The sequence below is a fragment of the Megascapheus bottae genome, chromosome 9, assembly GCF_031878675.1.
Source record: "Megascapheus bottae isolate mThoBot1 chromosome 9, mThoBot2.hap1, whole genome shotgun sequence".
NCBI classification, from domain to species: domain Eukaryota; kingdom Metazoa; phylum Chordata; class Mammalia; order Rodentia; family Geomyidae; genus Megascapheus; species Megascapheus bottae.
The window spans coordinates 38,082,605-38,102,341 of record NC_143517.1 but is presented as its reverse complement, the minus strand read 5'-3'; the positions used below and the strand labels follow the sequence as shown (position 1 = coordinate 38,102,341).

General features: G+C 43.0%; 1 protein-coding gene and 1 long non-coding RNA gene across 5 annotated transcripts in view; one reads left to right on the top strand and one right to left on the bottom strand.

Moving 5' to 3' along the window:
• Positions 1 to 19,737, bottom strand: part of Cpq (carboxypeptidase Q) — a 387,604-nt gene that overhangs the window by 173,249 nt on the left and 194,618 nt on the right. The window lies entirely within an intron of this gene.
• LOC150059041 (uncharacterized) lies at positions 2,769 to 3,361 on the top strand. Its single transcript, XR_016536583.1, has 2 exons — positions 2,769 to 2,872; positions 2,984 to 3,361. It is a non-coding gene; the product is annotated as an uncharacterized LOC150059041 (long non-coding RNA).

Sequence of the window (19,737 nt, the reverse complement as noted above, 5' to 3'; positions counted from 1 at the left end):
GTATCATTAACAAAAATAATAGCTGAGAAAACATCATAAGTGAAGGAATTCTTCATTTTGCTCATGGTTTCAGAAGCATCAGTCTGTCCTGGAGAGGAGGGTGTGGGAGAACAGAGCAGTTCACATCAGGAAATAGAGAAAATGGGGATACAGGAAGAGGCCAGGCAAAAACACACCATTAGTGACATACTTCCTCTAGTCAGGCTCCTCCCCCTATCTTTTGCCACCTCTGACTATAGCTGTCATGAATTCATCTATGGATTAACCCATCCACTGGGTTAAGGAATTCATAGTCTAACACTGTTTGAAAGGCCCTCACAGACATATCCACCAGCTGGCTTTATTAATGCCCTAGTCATCCCTCCATCTCATTAAATCATTGACAATCACGATTAAGCATCACACTCACTTGCAAGTGAACAAAGGTGAGGACACAAAAAGCAAACAATGTGACCAGGTGGGATGACTCACTCACCAAGAAAGTAAAGCCCGAGGTAAGATCTGAATGAGATGCTGGAAGGCCTGGGAAAGAGAACTGCCACCTCAAGGTGCAGCTAAGCAAAGGAAGGCTTGAGAATGGAAATGAGAATCAGCAGTGAGTGGAGCTGTGCAGCAGGAAGCCCCATCCAGCAAATACTTGAAGCCCCACAAGTATGGGTTCAGGTTAATTTGGGAAATAATGAATGGGTGTGCTAATTTAGGAAACAGCAACATAAAAACCTAAACACAAACAGATCCTTCTGGAAATGCTGATAGTAATGCTAAAAAGCTTCAGTACAGAAAACCAAAATGTTATTTTTTTTCTTTTAGTCTGTACAATTTTACTTCGACAATGGGAGATATCCAATCCATTTATGTAATTGTTAAAGAAGTTCCGGGCAGGGGACCTGAAAGGAAAGGAACATTCTGGTGAAACAATCTATCTGTAGGAGAAACCTGGGGTACAGAAGAGTGCTGAGAATTAGATCAAGTAGAAAGAGTAGAGATGGGTCTTTTTGCAAAACTGATTGGAAGGTGGATGCCATGAAAAGTGGGCTTGATATAAGCAGCCTGTGACACTGGTATTGACCGGTCAGCATGACCCAGAGATTCTGCAGTGCACCAATTGTTCAAGCGAGTCACCTGGAAGGCAATTGGGCTGACTGTAATTCACCATGTCACCAGTACTGGACAGAGAGACAAGTCAGGGGAATGCAGAGGTAAACTATCAGAGCAGAGGCACTTCTGAATAAAGAGCTCAGGATAAGACAAAGTAGAAAGCAGTTAATGAAGAGTTCACACGAGGCAGATAGGATTGAAGGGGTCAAGTGAAAGAGTGAAGGAGGAAAGTTGTGCCTTAGTAGGAAGTGGAACCAAGCCATTACAACGGATTATCTTACAGAAGTGTAGATCTCCACTTTTTTTTTTTTGGCCAGTCCTGGGCCTGCGCACTGTCCTTGGACTTTCTCAAGGCTAGAGCTCTACCACTTGAGCCTCAGCACCACTTCTGGCTTTTTTTCTATGTATGTAGTACCGAGGAATCTAACCTGGGTCTTCATGCATGCTAGGCAAGCACTCTACCACTAGGCCAAACTCCCAGCCCCTAGATCTTCAATTTTAAATCTAACTTGAAAGATGTATTAAATTGGATATTAGTAAATTTTTTTTTAAAACTCACCATCCTGCTGGGTACTCTTTCATCTTGGCGGGGGGAGCATGCTCATTGAGATCTTTAATGGAGTAGACCATTCTGATTAAATTAATTTCTCGATTAGACAAATTTGATTTTTTAAATATAGCTGTCAATCTTTCTGACATCAGCTAAGATCAATAGGAACAGATGATCTTAATGCTCATCTGTGTATATGTGCACAAAATCCTTATCATGAAAAGATGTGTCAAAATTCCAATATACTGTGTATATTATGAAACAGATACTGTTTCATAATGAATTTCAAGTAAGATAAACTTAAGTTTGATCTTTTCCCCCACATCTCACTGGAAGATTCCTATTTTAACACGGGAGCCCACTGTCTTCATCCACACTGATCCTTGCTAGGCCGTGGAGGACATGCAGGGCCAGGCACGTCTGGGTCCATATTGCTTCCTCAATGTCTTAGTGCACGCTCCTCCCCACGGGGTTCCCATTAAGCTCGCTTCCTAACTGACCTAGTTTCACCATTGGTGGAAGCCATCCCATTCTATAACCACACTGAAGAGAATTTTACCCAGAATCAATATGCTAAGCAGCAGAGTCTGTTAGCCTAAAGCCACTGCAGAAAGTGAAGAGAATTTTTATACTTTTAGGACATATAATTCAGGTGAAATATTCCAGGTATTTCCCCACTGCCCAGGCACTCGCAGAAGTTGAAAAGAGCAAATAAAGGAACACTGTAACCTTTCTGAAGTACCACTGTTTAAAAAAAGCACACTGGCAGGCTGCTCAAATATTCTAAAACAATGAGCAGCTTGACATTTTTCAAACAAATATTTTAAAACTCAGGTTCACATGTGCACTGGAAATTAATGCCATTTGCTCAACCATAATGGACTTGATTCATATCCACATTCACAGAGTGCATTATATTTGCTGATTTCATTAAACCTTCCGAAGGTTACAGGCTGGTTGACATAGGAGAACCTCTACACCCCTCAGAGTGGATGGGGAGAGAGTATTGGGAGAGTGTAGCATGCTCTTCCCTTCATCACTGATGAAACGGGGCATCTTTTATTACATCACCATAACAAGATGACAGAAGCAGCAGTAGTCACAAACAACACAGGACCACAGGGCAGAGTACTGGGAATTTGGCTTTCCAGCAGGCCTGGAAATGGGCATTCTTTCAGCCAAGGCTGTGTGAGCACTGCAAAGCTGGGCAGGAGTCTGAACAAGGTCTGTTTTCACATTCTTGAGCTGGTAGGCCAGGGCAGACGTTTACAAAAACAGGGCTCAGGAATTCAGTACTGAGCAATACCCAAGTATCTGTCTATCCTTTTCTTTCAGAACTCTGAAAAGACAACACATAAAATGTCCCTGTCCCCAGTGACTCACAGAAGAGGGACTGAAGACAGACTTTAAGCTTTATGAAGCCACTTAAATGAGAGAAAAAAAAAACCTGTTTGATCATGACAGAAAACATATTGTGATCAATATGGGTTAAATTAGGTCTTCCATAATCATGACAGTAATTTCCTCAATGAGATCTTTTACAGCTACTAATGTACAAAACTTTCCAGCCTAAAAGGTTTAGTGACACACAAAAAAACCAATTACACTGTCAAATCGTGAGTCCTGGAATTAACCTTAATGTACATTAAAGACTAAAGCTGCTGTGCCTAGGTACCTGAAAAAAAGGTTTTATAAAGGAAAAGTCTGCCCCAAGTCATTATGTACTATCTTTTGGCCTCCTGAATTTATTGCTTTTTTCTCTTGAAAATGGGGGTGTCTTCACATTCTTGGTTTCCTGGGTGATTTCATTTAATTTATACAAACCCACAGGGCCAGGCTGTTCTCTGCTTGCTGTGTGATATTATGCAAGTTGCTTAACTTCCCTGTCTCTTATAATTATCATTATTAATCTATAAAAGGAAGATAAACAGTGCTATCATCCTAGCTATACCAGAGGCTGAGATCAGAGGATTGCAGTTTGAAGCCAGCCAGAAAAGAAAGTCGAGACTCTTATCTCCAATAAACCACACAGACACACAGACACACACACACAGACACACACACACACACACACACACACACACACACACACACACAAGTCTTTAGGATATGGGAACAAGAGCCTTATCTTGTGTGATTGCTACTCTTAATGTACTATGTTATTTCTCCTCCCCTTTGTTGCCCTTTGGCAACTGTATCTGACTTTGTCACCTGGTATATTGTATATACTTTTATTTGTTTATTTGACATAGGAAAGGGAAGGGGGAAAACAAAATGATTGGGGGGGTAGGGGGAGGGACAAAAATATGGGAAGGGGTATCAATGTCGGAGAAGTAACACACCTACTATCTGGCGAATGTAACTTCAACCCCTCTATACATTACCTTGACAATAAACAATAAAATAAAAAGGAGGATAACCATAATTCTTAAATTGTTGGTTATTATAAAATTAGTTGAATATATGTAACTTATGTACCTGACACACACTAGTCAATTAGAATAACTCACTGTTTTTATTATTTCATCAATAGATGTATAAAAATAGGTTTTCCTTGGGATAAATGGTTCTGTTAGAGAACCTTTTGAATTCTTTTGTTAATTTATTGATTTACCTCTTTTTTATTGGAGGTCCTCTGGATTATTAGCTTGTTTCAGATAGGGTCTTGCACTATTTTATCTGATCATCCTACCTCTCTCCTCCCAAAGTAGCTTGGATTACAAGCATGTGCTACCACACTTAGGCTAGGTTTTGAAACAAAGTCTTCACTTTTCTTGGGACGGGGATCGCAAAAAAAAAAAAAGGGTCTTCACTTTTCTTTTCTGACCTGGACTTCTCTCAGCTGCAATTTTCCTATTTTTAACTCCTGAGTAGCTGGGATTATAGTTTGTGTACCACTATGCCCAAACCTCAGTTGTTGGCAATATACTTCCAGATTACTTGTCCTTCCTTTCTAATTTAAAAGGATCTCTTCCTGATCTCTCTCTTCTTTGTGATAGAGGGATTTCTAAATAAAGGATCTAAGAAGGTCTCTTCACTCTAGCTCTCCGCTACTCAACATCTCAGAACCAATGGGAACCTTCAAAAGTCAGCTTTCCAGTAATGAATGCAACAGTTTAGCCATATGAGATACAAGGACATCCACAGAATTCCTGGCTTCACCTCCAAGTTCTATATTAAAAGTTACTTTGTAATGTAGAGACAAGAGGGAAAGGAAGAAATCAGTGGCACCTGATTGGTGCTTCTCAAGCGACTGCAGCAACAGAAATAGGCATTCCCCTGGCACAAATGCAGCTTCCCTGAGTCCCACTCCAGGCTCCCTGAATCATACCTGTTCCCAGGAAAATCTATGTTTTTCTCAGATGACTCCTCTACATGCTGTGTTGTTAGAACTGCTCCAAGAAATTCATTCCAGGCCATGGGACTAATCCACAAACCAGTGCTATTGGAAGTAGGTCTTCTATCTTGGCTGGTAGAGCTTTTGCCTGTGTGTTCTGGTTTACCTCTTTTTACATCCTAGGGATCATTTTCTTCCTTTGGTTGTCCCCTGAATCCCAACCTAGCCTCAATCATATCATGGTAGGCCCAAAGCTGGCGCACTGGGCAGAGCTGACACCCTGAAAACTTAGCTCCAAGAACACTGCCTCTGTGGGCTTTCTTCCTCAATAGGGCAACCAAGCCCTTCAACTAGAAGAGAGCCATGGAGACATAGGTGATCACAACAAAATTTGCAAAAAGTTAACACAGACCCTGCCTTAGGGAATACAAAAAGGGAATGGAATATGGCGAAATATATATATCAAATAGTTTTTTGTGGTTTATTAGTAAAATGAAATAAACAATGGACTAGTCTTTGAAAAGATAATGGCATTTCAGATCCTTCTAACAAAAATAATTAAATTGTCTCCCTACATTATAAATCAATATATACCTCTCTCCATTATTTAGACATAGTAAAATAAGTTAAACTTATTTTAGGGGAACTGACACATATGTCACCACTTAAGAAACTCAGTATTGCCCGGGAGTTTGGCCTAGTGGTTAAAGTGCCTGCCTAGCATGCACGAAGACCCGGGTTCGATTCCTTGGTACCACATAGAACAAAGCCGGAAGTGGTGCTGTGGCTCAAGTGGTAGAGCTCTAGCCTTGAGAAAGTCCAAGGACAGTGCTCAAGCCCTGAGCTCAAGCCCAGGACTGGCAAAAAAAAAAAAAAAAGAAACTCAGTATTTTAGTAGCAGATTGAATGGCTACACAAAATACACATTTTCAACATTAACCATCTCTTTACAGCAGTTTCCTTGTACTTGTATATTTACAAATGACAAGGGATGGCATTTGATTCACAGGGATGGCAAGAGGACATGGAAAAGTATGAAAATGCTGCTGAAGCCATTTGTGATGAGAGACACAGAACACTGCCACAGACTTTCATGGTCGGCAGTCATATGTGTAACAATCCTGGGGAGGAGAGGAAGTGCCACCTCTGGCAGGAGTGGAGCAAGACACTTTGGGTGGCTTTGGTGAACTTCTCCAGGATCCTACAGCGTGGTTAGCCAAGATGTCCTAGAGTATTATCCCCAGTCCTGAGCTGTCCCAGTGACTCCATCTACTCAGTCTTCTTACTGGAGCTCAGTAACAGCTTGTTATCACTAATAACAACCACACTGTGCAGTGTTCAGCCACACTGCCATACTTTGGGTAGGAAAGAAAGAACTCTTTACAGAGTGTGAACTGAGGCACTAGATGGGCAGCTGAAAGTCTGAAGCTGATTTACATGCAAGCAAGCCAAGCCAAGAGATTAAAGAAACGAGGGACCCAGGAAAATACAGTTGAGCTCTGGCATGCAAATAAATTTTACAAATGAGAAAAACATCAAGGTTATAATAGTAGAGTGCAAGGCCAGTACAAGTTCAGCCAACCCCAGCAGCTTGTTAAAGGCAGCTCTGCCCTCTCTGTCTCACCCCACCAAATCTGTTTCCTGCTTTCAAAGGTGCACAGCCCTACCACCAGCCAGGCAGCCCTACTGGCTCCAGCTACTACCCACATTCCAGCTGGCTAATTACCCAGGGCCAGACCCATTTCCACAGGACTGGCCTGATCGCAATTGTGTAACTCCCTATGTTTCGTTAATGTGAATTTCTCAGCTTTTCTAGGTCAGAGAAACACTGGATGATTATAAGCTCTTACTTGTAAGACAGGGAGTCAAAGCATGCTGGGGTTTTTTTGTTGTTGTTACAAAAAAAAGTCTTCAGTTTGTCTTCGAATCTTTGTGTATCCATACATATGGATCTAATTTCTCTATTTTATTCATTGGCTATATAGTATTTTATCATATAATAGATTAGCAATTTTAATATGTGCATGTAATAGCTGACACATGCACACACATCAGGTGACTATCAACTGTGCAAGTTATGAAGGCTGATCATAAAATCATCTCCTATGAACTCAGCTTACAGCCTGGGATCAGTGATTTAGCTGCGTGGACTCTACCTTGGCTTCCTCTTCTGTCCTCTTCCTATGGCCTCCACTTACCAATGATACTCTGAATTTTTTTATGTGTATTACTCTTGTCATGTTTTAAAAAATAACTTTCCAGATGCGTTGAACATATAAATAGAAATGTTAAGCTGCAATCCCTTTGTACAACTATCTGAAGATAGTAAGAGTAAAAGAAAAAAAAAGGGGGAGGAAAAAGCTAAGGGTAAAATTTTCAAATCTTTGCCATGCTTATGTGAACCTCCAACCAATACATTATACAGTTTTACTTTCTTTGAAGCGTTATAAATTTCCATTTCATTTCTAGTGATTATGTGACCCAAAGCCTATTAGCTGGTACAGCCCAGCTCACTTGCTTCCACTGCTTCTAAATACCCGTTGCAAGGGTATGCCAGCCTTTCCCTTCCACAGCTGACTGTTGATGAACATTTCGATCCCAGCCAGTCTTTGCTGTCTCAACCAATTGCTGTTTAGGCACATTTGTGTGCACGTCTTTTGGCCTATACATGCCAGAGTTGCGCCAGACATTTGCCTAGGAGTGGAATTTTGGGGTCATGGAGTTCACACATATTCATCTTTGCCAGGTTATGCCAACATGTTCCCTTCAGATGCCAACTCTAGACTCCCTTCACTTTCACAACTCACTGGAAAAGAATTGCGTTTTCTTCCATATTCCTTTCTCTTCCCCTCATTCTTCCTGCCTCTTTCCTTCTTCGGATGACTAGCTGAAAACAAAGCTTGTGGTTTTGTAGCTGTGGATAGGCTGATGGAGTTTGGATGGGTGGATGGGTGGCTTTTGGAGTCTAGCAGGGGAAAATTCCACCTGTCACTTTTGACTCCCCTCCAGGTCTAGGATGCAGATATGTGCTACAGAGTGTGTGCTAAATGAATGCATCAAACAAAGCTATAAGAAAATTTGTTTCTGGTTTCTCATTCATTATAGTTTAGAAAGAGCTACATGGAGTTGAAGTCCTAACAATTAGTCCATCTTTTCATACTAGAGTTACTCTTCTTTGGTAACTTATACTAGGAATATGTGATCTCCCGAACTATTACTTTAGGAGATATGAAATAGGCTTTCAATTTATTTTACCTTTTGGCAAACCTTCCCAAGTATTCAATCTCCTTTTTCCAAAGCTTGGGATTTGGAATCCACTCTTTACAATGAGCCAGGACCTCTCATCTTTACCTCCTCTGTGCCTAGCAAGGTGCTTGGCTGACTCAGCAGCACAGGGCTGAAAGCAATGCCAGTCCTCGAATACCGTGATTATGAGAGCAGCAGCATTTCTAAGAGTCAAGGCAGCTTCTTTGGGGATTAGCAGGGAAGAGGAAAAAGAGAAACAGCACCTGCAGAGGTTCAACCTGAGGCTTCTGAGCTGAGACGCTGGCAGCTCCCCATGCTGACCACACACTCAGGCTGTCACAGGACTGACAGCCTGCTTTGTGGACTGGACTGTGTCCACACACCTGAGGCCAAAACAGGGAACCATCTGACTGCAACTGATCACCCATGTGAGACAGATGCTCACTAATTCTGAACCCACTCTTACTCCCCAGGGTCTGGAACATCACCACCAAATCCTCTGGGCAGCAGGATGACAAGGCTAGCCTCTGAACATCTGAAATCAGAGGGAGTAAACAATGCTTGCCTTGCCCGAGCCCCAGGATCCTTATATCTGACCCGCTCAGCCGTAGAAAGCTAAGTCTAGTCTACCTGCCTGTTCTTTAAAACTCCCATTACCCAGGACACTTGCATGGAGAAGCCATTACCTGTTTCCTTCAGCATGTTTATGCTGTATTAAAACTCCCAGCTGCTGTTTGTGGGGAGGGGGTAAGACTCACTCATTTTTATAACATGAGCAGCCTTAGCACATAATACGAGTTCATTAATATTTAAATGAGGAAGGGGGCCAGGCACTGGCGGCTCACACCTGTAATCCTAACTACTCAGGAGGCTGGTTCAAAGCCAACCCGGGCACCAAAGTCTATGAGACTCTTAACTCCAATTAATCACCAGAAAACAAAAAGTGGCACTGTGGCTCAAGTGGTAGAGTGCTAGCCTTGAGCTGAAGAGCTCAGGGACAATACCCAGGCTCAGAGTTCAAGCCCCAGGACAGACAAGAGAGGGAGAGAGAGAGAGAGAGAGAGAGAGAGAGAGAGAGAGAGAGAGAGAGAGAGAGAGAGAGAGAGAGAGAGAGAGAGAGAGACAGAGAGAGAGACAGAGAGACAGAGACATAGAGAGACACAGACAGACAGACAGAGAGCCAGAGAGGGGGGGAGAGGGAAGTAAATGCAAGGAAGGGAGGAAGGGATAATTCAGAGAAAGAGGAAGGAAGGAAGGAAGGAAAGAAGGAAAGGTAGGGAAGGGAAGGAAGGAAAAAAGTCACTTACTGTTTGATCTGTATACATAAAAATGCAAAACATAGGTAGAGGTCACAATGATCTAACCTGGACAAACAGTTATCAATATCCATCCCAACGTGAAGCCAGATGTGGTGACGCACACCTATAATCCCAGCTACACAGAAGATATGAATAGTAGGATGGTGACGCTAGATTGGCTGAAGATAAAAACAACTACAAGAGAAAGTCTTGAGGTGTGGTTGAAATGGTAGGGCGCTTGTCTAGCAAGTTGTGGTGAGACCCTCCGTTCAAAGTTCGGTACCACACACCCACACCTCCTCCTGCTCACACACACAAATAGCCCAACCTATTTGACTTGTTCTAATGTTCTTTAAGGCTATGGCTATTTGAGAATTAATGTAAGGATGAAGTTCTGGAGGCCCCATGTGTAAACTGAGACTCTTCTTCCCACCAATGACCGCACGCAGAACCAGTGATACAGTGAAGATTAAGAAAAGCCCAAAGCTCATCCCTTCGTCGCCTTGTGCTCACCCATGGGGACTCTCTGTTGTTTTTTTTAACTGCTGACATCTGTAAATGTTTGAGAACATTTTCCAAAACTTTTTTTTTTTATTATGGGTCATGGGGCTTGGCCTGTCAGCCTGGGTGCTGTCCCTGAGCTTTTCAGCTCAAGGCTACTCTCTACCCTGGACCCAAGCCCCACTTCCTATTTTTTAGAGGTTAATTGGAGACAAGAGTCTCAGGCCTTTTTTGCCCTGGCTGGATTTGAACTGTGACCCTCAGATCTCAGCCTCCTGAGTAGCTAGGATTACAGGCGTGAGTCATTGTGCCCAGCTAAAACTTTATCCAATAACTTTGTAGTACTCAGCTAGGATCCCTGTATATTTATGCTAATAGGTAGGAGATTTTGTGAGAGTAGTTAATTAGCACTAAGTCTAGTTATCAGACTTCTGCACTGGTTTCTCTGTGCCAAATTATTTCAAAATTCTGTGCCAAAGTAATGAAAGTGAATGTTTAATGTGGGCCTCCTGTGTATCTGATGGTATCACAGAATTCTATGGTATTTGAAAAGCATCAGGGAAGCCAAACAATGAACAGTTTTTGTATCCACTTTGTCTTGTGCAAAGGGCTTGAACTCGGAGCTTCTCTTGGCCTTTTTTGCTGATTGCTAGCACTCTTCCATTTAAGTTATGCCGCCAGTTCCAGTTTTTATTTTTCTGGTTGGTTGGTGATAAGAGTCTTCAGGATTTATCTCCCTGGGGTTGGCTTTAAACATGATCCTCAGATCACAGTCCCCTGAATAGCTAGGATTATAAGTGTGAAGCACAAGTATGCGGAATTTACCTCTCACTAAGTTTTACTAGTATCCGTTAATTGAAGAGGGGGTTCATTCTGACATGTCCACAAGTATATATAATGGGCCTTGATCAGACTCAATCACATCAGCTCCCTCTTCAGTCAATATCAACAGGCTTCATTGTTCAACAACTGATTTTTGTATGTGGATATTTCAACTACATTAACATTCCATCACCTTCTTCATTTACTCTGCCCCTTCCATCTAGTTCTTGTACTTTGGACAGAGCTTGGTTTACATTGTTTTTATTTTATTTTATTTTTTTGCCAGTCCTGGGGCTTGAACTCAGGACCTCAGCACTGTCCTTGGGCTTTCTCAAGCTTAGTGGTCTGCCACTTGAACCATAGCACCACTTCCAGCTTTTTTTTTTCTATGTATGTGGTACTGAGGAACAGAACCCAAATCTTTGTGCATGCTAGTCAAGCACTCTACCACTAGGCCAAACTCCTGGCCCCTTGGTTTACATTCTTATTCATTTTTGTAAGTCTCTGGTTAATTGTTCAAAGGAGTTTCACCATGGTACTTTACACTGTGCTTTCATTGGATTCGCTCCCCCAGTTTATCTATCTATGGAATAAAATCTAGAACTCAACAACAAAAGACTACAGCAAATATTCAAACGTGTGCAGTAAACAACTTGCTTTTGAAAGACAAGTGGGTCATTGAAAAAGTAGCGGGGGCGGGGGCTGAGAATCCAAAAGTTTTTAATAGAATGAAAATAAGAACACAACTTTCTAGAATGTTTGGGGTAGAGAGGGAACAGTGCTTAGAGGAAAGTTTATTGTTTCTTTTGTAAGCACAAAGGAAATCATTAAGCAAGTGAGCCAGAAATCATGCAAGGAAGCTCTAGGAATGAAAACAGACTTTGAAAATAATTCTAAAACACCCCGGGCAAGAAACACATTCAATTTAGTTTGGGAATACTGCCTGAGTCCTACCATGTATTACCTAGGTTGCCTTTCAGTGTCCTTGGCCACCTTTCATCCTTCCGAAGTGTGCTCACTGCTCCCCATCACTGCACTGCCTCTGTATGAGGGAACATATGCACTGCCTTCTGAGCAAGCCCGGGGTTTTACTCCACACAAGAGGATTCAGATAGGCCACAGTTACAATTTCCAATCAGATACTCACTATTTGACTTGGGCTTGTAAAAAGCATCACTTGGACTGAGTCAGCTAACACATGTGGAGCATGCAATTGGATGACCATCAAGTTGCAGTCATTTGCAACTCTCCATGTGTGACTGGCCAATGGGACTTGTTCAATCCAGCTTGGTTTTTCTCACCGCTATCATAGTAGGGCTTATCAGACTAAGTAGACAGTTACTTCATGGTATGATTTGGAGGAGCCTGAAAAACTCTGAAATTCCAGATTTCTTCCTCTACTAACCCCACACTGTCTCAGATTAGACAAAAATTCCCATTACACAAAGCAACACATCATCAAGTCTCAAGATGTTAGTGTAAACATGTAGATAGACTTGAGCAGGAGCAGGAAAGGTCCCAGCTTCCAGCTAGATTTCACTCTAAAATCCCAGGCAGCACAGCCTGGGCCAACGGTTAAGATAACGGCCCTTTCTATTTAAGTCTTTCTCTATTTTTCTTTTGTGCCTGTCCTGAGGCTTGAACTCAGGGCCTGAGTTCTGTCTCCAGCTTCTTTTTGCTCAAGGTTAGAGCTCAGCTACTTGATCCACAGCACCACTTCTGGTGTTTTCTGAGTAGTTCGTTGGAGAAAAAAGTCTCATGACTTTTTCTTTTTCTGTTTTGCCTGGGCTGGCTTTGAACAGCAATCCTAAGATCTTGGCCTCCTGAGTAGCCAGATTGCAGGCATGAGCCGCCACCAGTGACTTGGCTGCTGCTTCCCCTCCTCCTCCTCCTCCTCCTCTTCCTCCTCTTTCTCCCCCCTCCCTCTCCCTCCTCTCTCTCCCTCCCCCCTCCTCTCTCTCTCTCTCTCTCTCTCTCTCTCTCTCTCTCTCTCTCTCTCTCTCTCTCTCTCTCTCTCTCTTTCTTACTGGGCCTATGAAGATAGGCATGCTACCACTTGAGCCACACTCTTAGCTCCTAGCCATTTTTATTTTGATAGTCATGTTTTCAAGTTTCTTTTTGTACTGCATGGCATGGGCAACTTTTGTTGTTCTTGTTGGTTGTGAGGCTTAAACTCAGGGCCTAGGTGAGGTCTCTGAGCCTCAATTTTAGTGCTCTACCACTTGAGCCACAGGATTATTTCCAGTTTTTGAGTGATTCATTGGTAAGAGTCTCTCAGGGACTTTTCTGCCTGACTTTCTCAGCCTCTTCAGTAGGTAGGATTACAGGAGAGAGCCACTGGAACCTAGCTATGGAAAACTTTTCTCTTATGGTTTTCCATGTAACTGGGATCACACGCAAGCCTCACTTGTTTTATTAAGATGAGGTTTCATGATATTTTGCCCAAGCTGGCCTTGAACTATGATCCTCCTGATCTCTGCTTTCTCAGTGGTTGGAATTACAGGCATGAACCATGAGACTCAGATTTCCTTCTACCCTCCTTATGTGGCACACTTCCTATGTAAAGGTCAGCATGTGCCTGGAAAGTCCAATGACAATTACATGACCACCCATTGGCAACACTAAACCAAGGAGGGCACAGAGGGTGAGATACCCTGATTCCCGCCCTTACCTTCTAGAAAGCCATAGCGCAGTCATCAAACCATTAGGGTAGAAGCAGAGGACAGGCTCTGATAATATCAGGACAGACAGTCCTTATGCAAGCTGCCTGCCTCCTGTCTTGAGGGGTAAGTTTGGTTTGCTAATGGCCTGGTCACTGGTGGAGGACCTCCTGTGCCCTCCCCTTTGTCCACATTTTCTCTAAGAGCATTTCCTTGGGCCCGTCCCTTCAGAATATAGTAAGAGGCTTACAGTCTTTGGCAGCCTGAACAAACTGAGTCCAGGTGTGCCTGGGACGATGGAAAGAAGACTTGAGGGCTGTCATGCAAGACATGGTTTTCAGGCTCACAAAGGATTGGGTGGAGTGGGGTGCTTGTTTCACTAGGCTGGTGGAGAGCACAGATCATGGGATGTGGCGGCTGACAGGACGACAAATGGCCTGCGCAGGAACTCCGGTGGCTTGACACTTTTGTCTGAACAAGCCCTGATTATGAAAGAAAGCAGCTTTCGCGCCAAAGTCAAAACCTTTCATCTTCTCTTCTTCCTTCACTAGGAAGGCTGGGGCCCAGAATGGGGATGAGGGTGACGAGCAAGGCAGGTATGGCCGTACCTGGTGTGTCACGTAGCCCCTTTTGCTCAATGGTGACCCTGACTGGAATGTCTTTTTCATGTAGCTCTTCCTGCTTGACTCAGGCTGTCGTCCTCCACGGAGATATGTAGTGATTGCTCCTTTGTGGAGGTTACTTTTGTATGTTCCCCGCACTTAAAAATAATCTCATTGGGGCTGGGAGTTTGGCAGAGTGGTAGAGTGCTTGCCTAGCATGCACAAAGATCCAGGTTCAATTCCCTGGTATCACATACGCTGAAAAAAACCCAGAAGTGGTGCTGTGGCTCAAGCAGTAGAGCTCTAACCTTGAGAAAGCTGCTCAAGGATAGTGCTCAGGCCCTGAGTTCATGCCCCAGGACTGGCACAAAAGAAAATGATCTCGTGCCTGGATGGGCCTCTCTGCATACATGGCATTATAAGACAAGGTGTGAGATGACCTTTCCTTGGATGCTCCGCTCCCCAGTGATAGGCGACAACAACAGTTCTTTGCCCATATCCACTAAGGATGTCTAGTGCTATGTCCCCTTGGTGTTCACATTGTCTGTTTACCACACACACACACACACACCTACTAAACACCTCCCAGGTGCTAGGCACTGTGCCAGCTTCTGTCACCAGCACCTTTTGCTGTGGAGGTACAAAGCACCATTTTTGTTTTATAGATGAGGCCCAGAGCAATTGAGTGGCTTGTTCAAGATCACAAAGATGCGTTTTAAAACTGAGCTCTCTACTGTGAAGCCATTTTTTCCTTCTCTAGCCACTCTCAACCCCCACACCACAATGCCATTGGTACAATCTCAAAGCATGAAGTTCCATGAACTCTCAGAGTGCTCTTCCCACTGAGCAGACAGGAAGGGGAAGCCTGCAAAGAGGTCATCTTTGTTGACAATACCCGGGCTTCACCTAACCTGAGTATTAATTCAGTGCCTTGCAAACATTAGCGAATGGTTTCCTCCACTAATTCAGGAGCAACTTGGTGAGATGGGATCTCATAATGTGTTGTTCAATCAGTAATCATGGGTGGACAAAAGCCCACCAGACACCTTTCCTGCTTGGAACATCATGACTTTCTGTCTGATCATGGACCCTTCTCCACCATTCATTGCAGGAGGGGCCTCCATTTACAGGGAGAAAACCAGCCCTGGGCTGGAGTGAGCAGCAGTATGAGGGGAAATAACCTTCTTTGGCCTGAGCCACCCACTTGGCACTTTCTCACCTGGCATTCATGGCCTTGATGGGACTTGGTCTATATCAAATCAAAGTTGTTTCTCAGAGACAGATGGCAAAAGAGCTTCACATCTGCCTGGGTCTGGAAACCACCAGTTCCCTGCAGTAAGAGCTTTAGGGATTCTTTGTAGCCATGTAATGGTCCTTGCCAAGTCCATGCACGAGTCTACCATCATTGAGAGTGACAAAAATCTCTGTCCTCTGTCATTTCTTGAAGAATAAACTCGCAAGGAAGTGTGGTAGTTGGGGCATGGAGTGTTTTAGCAAAGGTCTTATGTGTATTGCCACCACAATATTAAACTAAACCCCAGGCCAGCTACTTCCATGCAAGTAGGCATTCATCCTGTAAGTGTTTACTGCATACCTATTGAGAATCAAGCACTCTCCTGGATACTAGAAAGATAATGAGCAGGTAAAATCCAACTCAAGTACATGTTCTTACCTGGATTGGGCTACTCTGTGCTTACTGGGGTCAAAGCAGAAACGATTACCTTATCAGATAAATTAATCATTCTTTTGAAAAGCAGGCCAAAGGGACTAAGCAGATCAGGGGTAAAGACTTTGTGATTTGTGTATGTGTGTGTATGTGTACCAGTACTGGGGCTTGAACTCAAGGCCTAGGCACTGTTTCTGAGCCTCTCTGTGCTCAAGACTAACATTCTACCACTTCAGCCACAGGGCTTCTGGTTTTTAAGTGGTTAACTGGAGAGAAGAGTCTCACAGGGACTTTTCTGCCCAGGCTGGCTTTGAATGGTGATCTTTAGATCTCAGCCCTCCTGAGTAGCCAGGATTATAGTGAGCATTTGGCTCACTTTGAGTTTTGGTGGTGAATTACATGAGAGTCTCATGTACTTTTTTTCCCAGGGCTGGCTTTGAAGTTCTGTTCTCAGATCACAGCCTCTTGAATAGCTAGGGTTACAAGCATGAGCTACCAGAGACTGGTAACTCTGTAATTTTTTTTTTAGGTGTGTGTGCTGGTAATCATAGGGATTGAACTCTGGACCTGAGCACTGTCCCTGAGCTCTGTAGCTCAAGGCTAGCACTTTACTACTTGAGTCACAGGGCCACTTCTGGTTTTCTGGTAGTTAATTGGAGATAAGAATCTCATGGACTTTGTGCCTGGGCTGGCTTTGAACCATGATCCTCAGACCTCGACCTCCTGAGTAGCTAAGATTACATACATGAGCCACCAGTGCCCAGCTATTTTGTAAGTTTTGATGACTGGAGCTGGTAGATCCAGGTTGTAAGAGATATAGAGAAACACAATCAGTGTGCAATGAAGTAGTGTTTTGTGTAGACTCTGTAACTGAAAGAGAAACTCAAAACTAGATAGATTATCATGGGCAAGATTGTAAAAAAGCAGTAATAAAAACAATCCTGAGTAAAAATCAAGTTTCTAAAGGATATGTTCTTTATGATATTGCTTTTTAAAAATTATAATACTAAAGATCAACAGTCTGTGTTATGAGAATAGGCTTATGTAATAAAAATAATCAAACCATGGATCAACATGATATACATAAACCTCAAGTGAAGTATATGTGGAAAAAGAGATGAGACTAGGGAAATCAGGGTAGAACAGGAGCTATATTTGTATCATTGTATTTCGTTTGCTTGCTTTTCTTCCTTTCTTATTTATTTCCTTAGGAAGGAATAGGAAGTAAATACAGCAAGTGTTAATATCTGTTCACTGTGGGTAGTATGTACATTCTGGTCTTTTCTTCTGATTTTTCTGAGATTTTTAGTATGTTGTGATCCTTTTATAACAAGTTAAAAATAATGAAATAGCCAGGTATGGTGATGCCTATCTGTCATCCCAGCACACAGAAGGCAAAGGCAGGGGGCTAGCAATTGGAGGCCAGTGTGGGCTGCACAGTTTCAGGACATAGTGAGACCTTATCATCAAGTAATGACAACAGCAGCAATAGTAATAAATCACTAGAAGCAGTTAGAGATGCAGAAATCCAGAATAAAACACCTCAAGTTTCTGTCTGGAAAAGTGACTAATTGGCCAGAAGGGAAAGATCCGGGGAGATGGGCAACAGAACTAAGCCAGAATCAGGAAGACCCCAAGCTGTACAAACCATTCATACCAAAAAGCAATCTGTTGGCTCTTCTTCTACATCCACCAAATGCAGCATCTTCTGTGAGAGCAATTTCGCCAATAGGACTATTTGGGGCATGTGGAGTTGGTGTGTAGGATTGAGGCAGAGAGGAAAGAAATCACTTCACTCAGACTGCTATGGTTTGAGTCTTAAAGGTCCCTGAGGCCTGTGTGTTATAGGCTAGGTCCTCAGGATGGTATTAATGGGAGGGAGGCAGAACCTTTAATAGGTAAGACCTATGAAGGTCTTCAGCTTATTGAGGTTATGCCATTGAAGATCATAACCCTTTTCACTTCTTTTTCCCCTCCTTGACCACAAGGTGAGTAATCTCACTCTTTTTGCATGGTTCCTGCTATGATATGCTTACTGCCTTGCTCTTGACCTGAAGCATTGGTCCATTGACCCTGAAGTGAAACATCTAAAAACTCTATGCTACAATAAACCTTTCTTGTTATAAGGTGATTAGCTCAAGTTTTTGTTTATATATATAATGCTGCAAAACTGCCTAACAGACCAATGATTTGTTGATGTTGGGTGCTTAGGAAAGCCATTCTAGGTGATGAAAGAGATGACTTTGTTTTTTTTTTTTGCCAGTCCTGGTGCTTGAACTCAGGGCCTGAGCACTGTCCTTGGGCTTTCTCAAGGCTTGTGCTTTACCACTTAAGCCACAGCACAACTTACAGCTTTTTCTATGGATGTGGTACTGGGGAATCAGGTCTTTGGGCATGCTAGGCAAGCACTCTACCGCTAGGCCAAACACCCAGCCCCAAGAGAAGACTTTCTAATCACTGGCTGTGTATCATTTCTGCTAAACCTATTCTTGTTCAGAAAGCCATGCTTCTCCAGCTGAGACAGCCACAGAAGCTGGAGGAGAACCAGGAGGGGCAGCATTCCAATTTTGTAAATCCAACAGGAGCAACAGAGCTGAGAAAGTGGCCTAGTGGTAGAGTGCTTGCCTAGCATGCATGAAGCCCTGGGTTCAATTCCTCAGTACCAGATAAACGAAAATGTTGGAAGTAGGGCTGTGGGTCAAGTGGTAGAGTGCTAGCCTTGAGCAAAGAAGCTCAGGGACATTGCAACAGAAAGAGTGAGGCTGCAATAGAAACAAGAAAGAAGCCATCATGTCATGGACACAGGCTGTTTTTCCATGGATGCTATTAAGCAACAGGACTCAAACTTTACTTTTGCCAAAATTCCCTCAGGTAGACAAGAGAGCTGTTCTTCTGCAGCATGAGAGAAAGGTTAGAAAAGAAGCAAAAAGAAAAGAAGCTAAAGGAAAACTATTTTACCCACTTGGTGTTTAAACTTGGAAGGAGGAAAGATGAGCTCTGGTCTCTGGGACTGGAGACACTCCATAGTGAAACCTGTCTTCTCCTCTCCATCAGCATGAGCTTTACTTCAACAGGCATTGGAGGGGAAGAGGGAGGTAGCTGCTTGGAGCCTGCAAACCTTAATGACAATGTAGCCTTGGGGGATAAGCAGCCATTGACACAAGAGAGGTTATACATTGGATGTTCAACTTGTCCTTCGTGATAGACTACCTGTCAAAGTAGTTAATAAAAAGGAAGATTTTGTAAAAGAATATATATATACATATGTAGATATATACATATGTATCATATCTATCAATCTATCTGTTCATTTTTGCCATGTGAATGCCTCTACATAGACATACATCCCTGTCCTTTTGGCAGTGCTGACAGACCACGTCCAAGTAGGCCTAAATCCATCTGACATTTTAATAGCTCATCAAAACACTTCTCTGATCTTGGAATCCAGCCAACGATATCCCTTCATCTTGTCTTTTCCCCAGGTACTCAATGGCATGTCTATCTGGGGTTCAGCTGGCCATGTCCCCTGCATTTCTGTGGGTCTGGGAGAACCAAGAGGGCATAGATTTAAAACTAGAAATCTCCAAAGCATGCCATCCTCACTGCCAAAGATAAGATGTTTAATAAATATTTGTGAAGGTTGGACTTACACAGCTGGCCAGAGAATCAGAATTGTAAAGCAATTCTATGGCCTTGGAGTCTACAGGGAAGGTGCACATGAGATGAATTCTCTTCCAAACAATCCTGCACAAATGAACAGGATTAACTTTTTAATCTTGCCAAAGTAGTTATTCCTAAAAAAAGAAATGCCAGGGTGCTCTCTTGATTCCTCCTCCAATGAAGATGTTTTGAGGTGTTCCAGTTACATGTCGGCGGGACTAAAAGGCACAAGTGTCCTTCTCTGCTCTGTAGCCGTCTATGGATTTGGTTCTTTGATCTTGGGCTCAGGGAATCTTA